We start from the raw sequence: 9,047 nt of genomic DNA on the forward strand, positions 1-9,047 counted from the left end.
CCAATTTGTGTGCCTTTTCTGCATCATTTGTGGTATAAATGTTATTAATTTATAATAATATACAATAAAAGTCCACTGCTACTTTCATGCTTTTATTGAGAGGAACAAATGCACATCTTCTAAATATTGAGGGAGACTTGTCTCCTGTGCCCCCTCTGAAATCTAAACCTACGTGTAGTCTTGTTCTGTTATATTCCTCTTTAAATACAACTCTGTGTGTAACTCAAATTGTAAGTAATTGTAGACTGTTGTAAATGGCATGACCCTCCTAGTTGTCACAATTTGAGGTTATTAGCTCCCCAGAATATGTTTGTGCTCAGAATTTACACTCCGACTGCCTCCACGTAGAGTCATTTTTAGCTACTTTCCATTAACGTCTAAACATTTGGAGTACATTTTAGGAGGGCAGTGACTATCTACTGAGTCAGGAAGTCATTTAAAGGGAAGGCTTAGGAGTGTTTACTACTCTTATGTTGCTGATGCTCATTTTCCAAATCAAAGCAAAGTGTTTTGCAGATTCCAGAGAATGATTGGTTTCCACTGAATTTTGGCATGAAAATCAGCTGTTAGACTCCAAAGTTGCATACTTGGCAAACAATACAAACAAATCATATGGTCAGTGGGTTTAAAGGGACAGTTCAAGCTAAATTAAAAACACACCCTTTTTTTCTTACATGGTTTTATGTATTTATTGATGATTATCTTGAGTAACCATGTCATGATTTCTGGAAAGAGACATCGCTGTTGAGTTTTTCAAACATAATTTTTGCACTTTGAGCACCACAAGCTGAGTGCCATCTAATTCTATGTAACACTGTTAGATTGAGTTCAGACCTGGACCATTGTTGCATGTAATTTCACCTGATCTCTCTTCCCTCATGTTCTATGAAAGGCAAAAGGACAGATCTACTTCATCTTGCACCCACACTCTTATATCCATCATTAACCAGATTTTTATAATCAATCTACTGTACAGTGTGAAGGAAATATTGAAATGCACAGACAACTTCATCCCCTTAGCGTGTACTTTAAAGTTTTTCACTTCACATAATCAGTCCACTGAAATTCATTTATTCAACAGAAATAATTGATTTCTACATTTTCCAAAAATATGCCCCTTTATCGAGTGTTTAGAAAAGAGAGTGGGTCATGAGTTTTAGTCAAAAGTAGCTTGGGAAATAAGAGGTTTATTTCTGAATGAGTTATTTGTGTATCTGCAGAGCCTGAGCATACTTTCCTTCCTCACTGACTTCAAACAGTATGGTTTTACCTCCTCTGGGGACAGTTTATCGTGCTGCCCTCTGTTGGTGTTTTTTGGCAAAATAGAGCACACTGGTGTGCAAAATCATGAATGGGAAGCAATTAAACCCATGTGATACACTTTAATACTGGATATCTGTAGAGTACAACTGACTTGGCAGGCTTCTGGTTACAGCAGCAGTCTCATTACATGTGCAGGGCTGTAAAGAGACACTAAGGTCACAAATCCCAGTCACCCCAATTCACTTGGCTGTGACTTATGTGGTAGAGTAGTTCATCTGTTAATCAGAAGATTGGCTCCTAATCCACATGTCAAAGTATTCTTTGGCAACATACTGAACCCTATTTTGCTCACAATGGCTGTGCATCAGAGTGTGAATGCACAAATGTTTAACCCTTTAAAACCTGCAGGGACATCAGTTCAGGTGCTTTTCACAAGCAGTTAAACCTCTGAAAATTGGTTTGCCTTCTTTTAAAAACATGGGCGACTTGGCAAGGGGTATCCTGCAAATTGCAAAATAAGGTGACTAGAAAATTACCTGAAAATTAGCTGTGAGGAATAGAAGATATTAGCAAAAAAAAAAAGAAAAAGAAGTTAAAAAAATGTCCATAAAACTACAATACTTATAATTATATATTTAAATGTATGTTACAGAAAAAAAACAATGTTTTTGTATGTGATTTTGAGGCGTATAAGTGAGTCCCTTTTGGCTTTTATACTGAACCTTAATATTTTTGGAGTACTGGCTTAAATGTGTTCATAGCATGAAAATCTCAAAAAGCTTTTTGTGAAATACTGGTCAGTGAGATGTTTTTATGATTGGGGAGAAAAAGTGTCGAAACCAACATGGTCTCACAGAAATATGCGAAATAACCACAACATCTGGAGTTCTTTGAAATTATTGTGTCAACATTACATGGTGGTGCCACGACTGGGTTTGGGCACCAAACCTGCTTGGTTAGGCTGAGAATAAGATTGAGTTTTCGGTTGAAATAACTCAGTTTGTTATGTACAGGACATAAGAACATCATAAAATGACAGACGTTTCACATGGGAAATGAACAGTAGCCTCTTGGGTAAAAGTCCAGTGTTTCTTTGACCCAAACATCACCACAGACCCCTCTGTTTTGACCTCATTAAATTGCTGCCTGTGGCAATTAGGTGCTGGTCTTTGTGAATTAGATGGTATTTGCAACAAGGCTTATTTACATAGGAAAAGGCAACTTTGCACCAATTTTTTGAATATTCTCTCATTTAAATACATGCAAATAGTACAGGTGCACCCAGGCGCTCAGACGCTGTCTGCTTGACAGTGCAGTTTGTCTGAAGGTTGTGAGCAGTTTGTGTGCATTTCAATATTTGCGGACTCGTGGATCACATGCTATCTTTTCCTCTCATTTGCACTCCCTGCATTTGCTTAAGTGGTGCAAAAGCAGTGCAATCCTTTTGTGGATATGGACCATAATTTTCACTCTTTTCAGCCCTTGGATGCAGAAATAAAGAGTGTCTCACCCACCATAGTTCAAATGTGTTTCTGCCACTGCACACACTGGACATCCTGATGGTTATCCATGACTACATTTTGCCAGAGTTGACCTTTTGCATGTCCAAACAGCACTCACTAAGTGTCTACATGAGCAGGTTTAAAGACGTCACAAATTCAGCTGCATTAATCTCAAGGCTACCACACTTATGAACAGATCTTGATCACAGATTATGGATGACTAAGAACATCCTCACGTATGAACTCCCGTAGCCTACCAGATCACTGAGTTAATGTTGGCACTGGTGACACTTTCACTGCTGCAGGTCCAGTAGAGTGGATCACACTGATAATCAGCCCAGAGTGGATTTGCCCAAAGAGGAGCGCTACGACAAACATGACTAATATTAGACTGTAACCCTGAGGCACTTGTCTTTTTAAACTCTCTGAGGGGGGTTAAATCAGGTTTTTATATGTTATTCTGAAAATGTTTTAGGGGTGTGCATCTTATATAGTCTTCAAGGGTAAAGTCATCTAAAAACAAAATGCAATTTTTCATAAAAAAACAACAATAACAACAACAACTGTTTTTTTGTATTGACAATCATAGTTATAATATAGGCATATAAACTGAATTATCTCTGTAGGCCTACCTGTCTACCAACAATAATTCACAGTATATTGAAATAATTCAGTGAATCTTAATATGTGATTTAAAAGTTATTATTTTATGCTGGCTTTGTAGAGCAGCTCAGATTTTGATATATTTACAGAGCACAATTACAAATGACGACAAAAGTGGTGAATACTCACATTAGAGATTCATGCTTTTTAAATGGGGCTGACCATATGAATAGAAATAGAAAGAGAAATAAACCATGGACAGCAAGGACAATTACTTATAGTGCAAGAGACTTTGCACATGACATTGTTCAACTCATTTAGGGGCTGATTATCTTTAGAGAGTGTCTTTATGTGAGATAAATAGTAGTTGAGTCTATTCTTAAAACTGCTTATAAAGGACTGGCTGTTGGTTAGTTTCCATTTGCATTTATGAATATGGTATTTACCCAGAATAATTATTACATTTACCATTTTTTAGACTTTCTTTGGGAGACTACCCGTAAAACTTGAGTTAATTCAAATGAGGGATTTTCAGTCCCATTATTCATCCAGCTGTAAATATCTTGCCAAAACTGGTGTATAACTTAGCAAGAGACAAATAAATGCTCGGTACATTCTGTCTTTGTCAAACAAAATCCACATGAATCTGCTTCAAAATGGAAAAATGAAACAATGTAATCTGCAGCTGGATAAATATTGTTCATGATTTTAAACTGAATTTCTTTCATCGGTACATAGGTACAATTGGTCATTTTAGATTATTACATTGTTTGTGTTTTAATATTTTCTCATTTTTAGTGAATTTTACTTTTGATGGTGTTTTAAAATCAGAAAATAGGTTAGATTTTAAGGTAATTCACATCAATTTGTTGCATTTTTTTAAATCCCCAATGTATACTTCACCAGTCTTCAAATCAGGCAGTTTACTAAATACATTTGAATTCTTGAGAATATTTTGTATCGTGAGTAATAAGGTAAATGGAATGACTTTACATAGTTGTTTTTTTTATTCCCTGTAGGGCAGCTTGGATGGTCCCATTTCCCAAGTTTGGCAGTCATTCTTCAATTTAAGCTGTGTTCATGAGCTTGATAACAGCAAAACAACATGAGAGTTACAAAGAAAGGTGTTATATATAACACATTGATAGCAGTTTTGCATACTGACTGTAAATAAAGATTTTCTATATTTACAGTACGGTTTCACCCTCAGACTTGATGCACCAGTTGCACATTCCCTAAAACTGGGCTGCTAAATTATTGCTTTAATACTTGACTAATACTGATAATTAAGTTTTTTTTAACTACAACTTACACATACTATGCATTAATTAATCACTACATTAAATGTAAGGAAAAAAATGCAATATGTGAATTAAATAAAAAAAGGTTATTGTCATCAACCAAAAATGTATTTTCCTATACCTTTTTTGCATTCATGACATCGACTCTGCAACTTGTGCACAAAATTTTGGGGAATTTCTGAGAAGTTGTTTTGACATGAGGTTCATTAAAGTTTACCCAGTCGGAAACGTATTTTTCCGATTATCCAAACGACACGTAAATGCAACCACAGTATGTGTTTCATCGGTGAAGGTCGTGTGCCACAATTAGCGATGTGTTTTATCATCTACAACAAAAATGTAATAGTCTGCTTTCAAAGAAAAAAAACGACTTTATACGCGTTATGCCCGACCCCGGCGGTACACGGTTTAAAACCAAATCGCTGGTAAAAACATAAAAAATGCACATGGAGTGGTCCTTCAGTAGGCTAAATGGCTAACTGCTAACGGTTAACATAGCTTGTCAGTAAAGACGCCTTTTTTGGTTTTTGTATGTTTATTTTTATTCGGAAAGGTTAGTACCTGGTCAAAGAAAAACGTCTGGGATCTCAAGCATCTTTCAGCGATGATTACTAAACACGAAAGGAGCAACACATCGCGGTAAAATTGGGCTTTTTTTCAGAGCTAACATAGCTAAACAGGCTAACTGACAAATGGGGAACACAGCAGCACCTCAAGGAGAGCCGGTATGTGCCAAGCTCAGTTATTATAAAGTGTTTATTGTATTATGTGGTAAAATGGTTGGAAATTATTATCAGCCAAATGTAGATACATTGTGCAAGTGGCTGCTAGAGTTGCTTTACTCACTAACCAAAAAACAACAGTAATCTATTGAGTGGTCGTAGGGTTTTGGATCATATGGCAACAGTTGCAGGAGGACAAAAGAGTGAATTTTCAACTCAGGTGGGAAATATGAAATAGTGCATTTTATTATTTTATAATTATTCCAGGCATCTGTCAAAAGTAGTTGTTGCCCCACCTAAACTACCAGTGCACACAAACCCACTGTAACTGCACACAAACCCACTGTAACAGCTACAGATGTGGATGTAACTGCAGAGGTGTGTTTTGCTGTGGCAGACTCTGCCAGCTGGAGACACCTAGGCTTTGTCCCTAATGAAATAACCCCTTCTGACAGATGGCAAGTACCACTTTCCCTCTGTTGCATAATTCAAACTGACCTCTCTAATTGGACAATGATTCAAGTCATCAGTGGGTGGGAGAAGGTCAAACTTGTCTGAGCAAAATCCTGGTTGAGACTGAAGGATTTGTTTATCCCGAGGAAAAAAAAATATCAAAGTAAAAATACATTGAACCTGAGAATACATTATTAATCTACAAGAGTCAGCTACAAGATTAGACTGCCTTGATGCATAAATGATGCTTAAATTCGACAATGATGTTGCATTAGTGTCTGAATGTTTTAGACTTAAACTTGAAAATGAGGTTTAGGACTGAATGTCAAATGTATTCTTAATCCTCACACTGAAGCAAAAATCTTTGACCTAAGCTTGACCTAATCTATGCGACCCTGACCCTAATCCTGAAGGATATGGGTCAGGGTCACAAATCGCAATGGTTAGGTTGATTATACAACATGTGGAAAGTGTGCAAAAGAAGACACTCAAAACTTTGTTGACACACATATAGGTAAAGCTATTTTTTGTTACATTCACCAAGGTAGGTGAAGTCTTGTAAAAAAAAAAAAGTCCTCACAAATGTCAGTGTGGGTGTGCCATGGCGTCTTTCAGTGTAAGTATATATAAGGTGGTTCTATAAGCTTCTCAAACCCACTGAGATGAGAACAGTCTGTACCTGAAGTTATCCTGTTGTCAAGTGAAAAAGAGATCAATAAACATAACTTTTTTTGTTATGCTTTACAGAGAGGAATTAATTTCTGTGCTTCAGCAAATCTTCTGACTTGTAAAATCATAATAATCAGTCTTGCATTAACTCAACAAATTGTTAAAAACAAAATATGATTATATTAATTATATGTTGTGACTTCTCTCATTTCAACTGAGAATAATGTCCAAATTTATGTTTCTTGTTTTTTTTTTCCTGACAGCAATTTTGCATCATAAAATCATGTTTAGAGATACCACGTTTGACCATATTCCACCACCTGCAGAAGAGCTATTATCCTGACCTCTGACAAACCATCGGAGGAAGGTAAGCAAAATGGATCGCTCAGTAATCAACACATCACAAAAAATATACATAAATTATACCTAAATACATATGAGTTTAATTATATAATCTTGGATTAAGTGCATGTGTAGGCTTTCTGATCTAAAAGATATATTTCATGGAATTTAGCTTTTTTTAGACTAATAATAAACTAGGTTCACCAGCAAAAGTGTATAGAAAAAAAGGAGGGAAGCTGCTCAGTGCAAAAATGTGCAAAAGTTAATTTGCTAATATTCTCATTGCCCACACAATAATTATTTCATATAAGAGACGTGAATACACACACACACACACACACACACAAACAAACACTTCAAAGTAGGGCTGGGCGATATGGAAAAAATCAGATGTCACAGTATTTTTGGGTATCTCTATAAATATTTCAAATATATTATTGGAATGACAATTGGTGCTATCACAAAATGTTAAAACAATGAGATTTTTGATAAATAGTTATCAGTAATGTTGTATATATTGACTAAGTGGGTAATGGCAAAAATAAAACTGTCAGAACAGTTTGGTAAATTAGAAGTCACTTTGCTTGAGTGCTGCCCTTAAAAGCAGGAAAAGACAACACTTATGCCACATTTAGATATTCAAAATCTAATCTGACACATAAGCTGACGGTGGGATGTTGGTCAAAGTCAGGCTGTCAGTGAGTGTTTGTTGCCCCAGTTTTTGTGATTTCTCCTGCACCATTGGCCCTTGTCAGCCCTTGCCAGCTTTTTTCCAGCTGATTCAGCATGTTGAATCGGCTCTGGAGCCCAATGGTGAATGAAATCACTCTTAATTGACAGTTCAGTTCAGCGCACAAGAAGAGAAATGAAAGTGAAGAAGAGTACAACAAAGGGCTAAAGTCAAGAGGGTGTGAGTTAAAAACAAACTTGTTTTTTGAGGTAAGATTATTTTTTCAGTCACTGAGCTCGTAAGCAGAAACTGTTTGTAATTGTTTGTGTTGTTGTTCACTCGCGCATGGTAAATATCATTTGCTTTTTCAAAATCAGTCGTGTAATATTCATATGTTGCTGAATAATCCTGCTTCAAAATGTGTCACTCTTAATGGAGCTACAATCATTAGTTAAAGGTTCAGATTACTGTGTCAGAACGCAGCCTGGGTGGATTATGTTGCTCTTGAAGAAGCTTATTTACTGCAGCAAATTGTTAACAACCAACAAGGGTGGCTAATCCTCTTCACAGCAAGACGTGAGGGTGGAGACTTACAAATGGAGACTTCCCACCCTGATACACCGTAACAGGACAGGCCACACAAACCTCCATCGTCACCACCACCACCCAAAAAGACGCAGAGGGAAGAGAGAAGACGAATAGAGACTGTCCTGATCCTGCTTTTTTTCTGTGAAGCAAAGTAAAAAACACTTTTTAATGGGACAAACAAGGGATAATTGAGCACTAAAAAGACACCTCAGGATGTGGAGTTGGGTTATTTGTTCTCCATCTCACAGATAACAGTGCAGAAAATGGAGGAGGAGGATCAATCACGTGCATCTACAACAGCCAGAACACAGGAGAAAGGAAGCGGCAGGGTTAGATGTACAGTCAGAAGAGAGGCCCAAACTTGGCTGTGCAGCTCGAGTAGGAATGAGGCGCTTTGTGTTTGGTAGCTGGGTCAGCACAGAACAACACTACAACCCTGACCACACTTGGCACCCAAAATCGCTGGCCTGAGAGGTACTTATTTGCTGTGGGCACCCGGGAGGGAGGAATCTAAACAGAGGCAGAGAAGAGGGAGAGTTCGAGCAGTCGGACAGTGACGTGCAGAGGCGGATAAGAACACACAAAAAGTCAGGGTGTCATTGAGAAACTTTGGGGAGTAGTTATCAGGTTTAGCCTGGTTGGCAGATCCCCAGGTTTGTTCAGCTGACAGATGAGGGTCCAGAAGGTGGCTAACAGGATGAGGCCGGGCGGCCACGTGGTCCCTTACGGATTACAAGCAGCAAGAAGAAGGTAAAGAGATTAGACTCAAAACGGAGCCTGCTTTTTTAACCTCGTCACTCTTGTCACACTGACAGCGTAGAAGAAAACTCCCGAGCCAAAACTCCATCCGTTCACCGTCTCTCCTTCCTCTACCTTCTCTCCTCCCTCCCTCGCTCCCTCTGCTCATCCACCCATGCAGCCACCTCGCTCTGCT

This window comes from Plectropomus leopardus, chromosome 14 (assembly GCF_008729295.1).
Source record: "Plectropomus leopardus isolate mb chromosome 14, YSFRI_Pleo_2.0, whole genome shotgun sequence".
NCBI lineage: Eukaryota > Metazoa > Chordata > Actinopteri > Perciformes > Serranidae > Plectropomus > Plectropomus leopardus.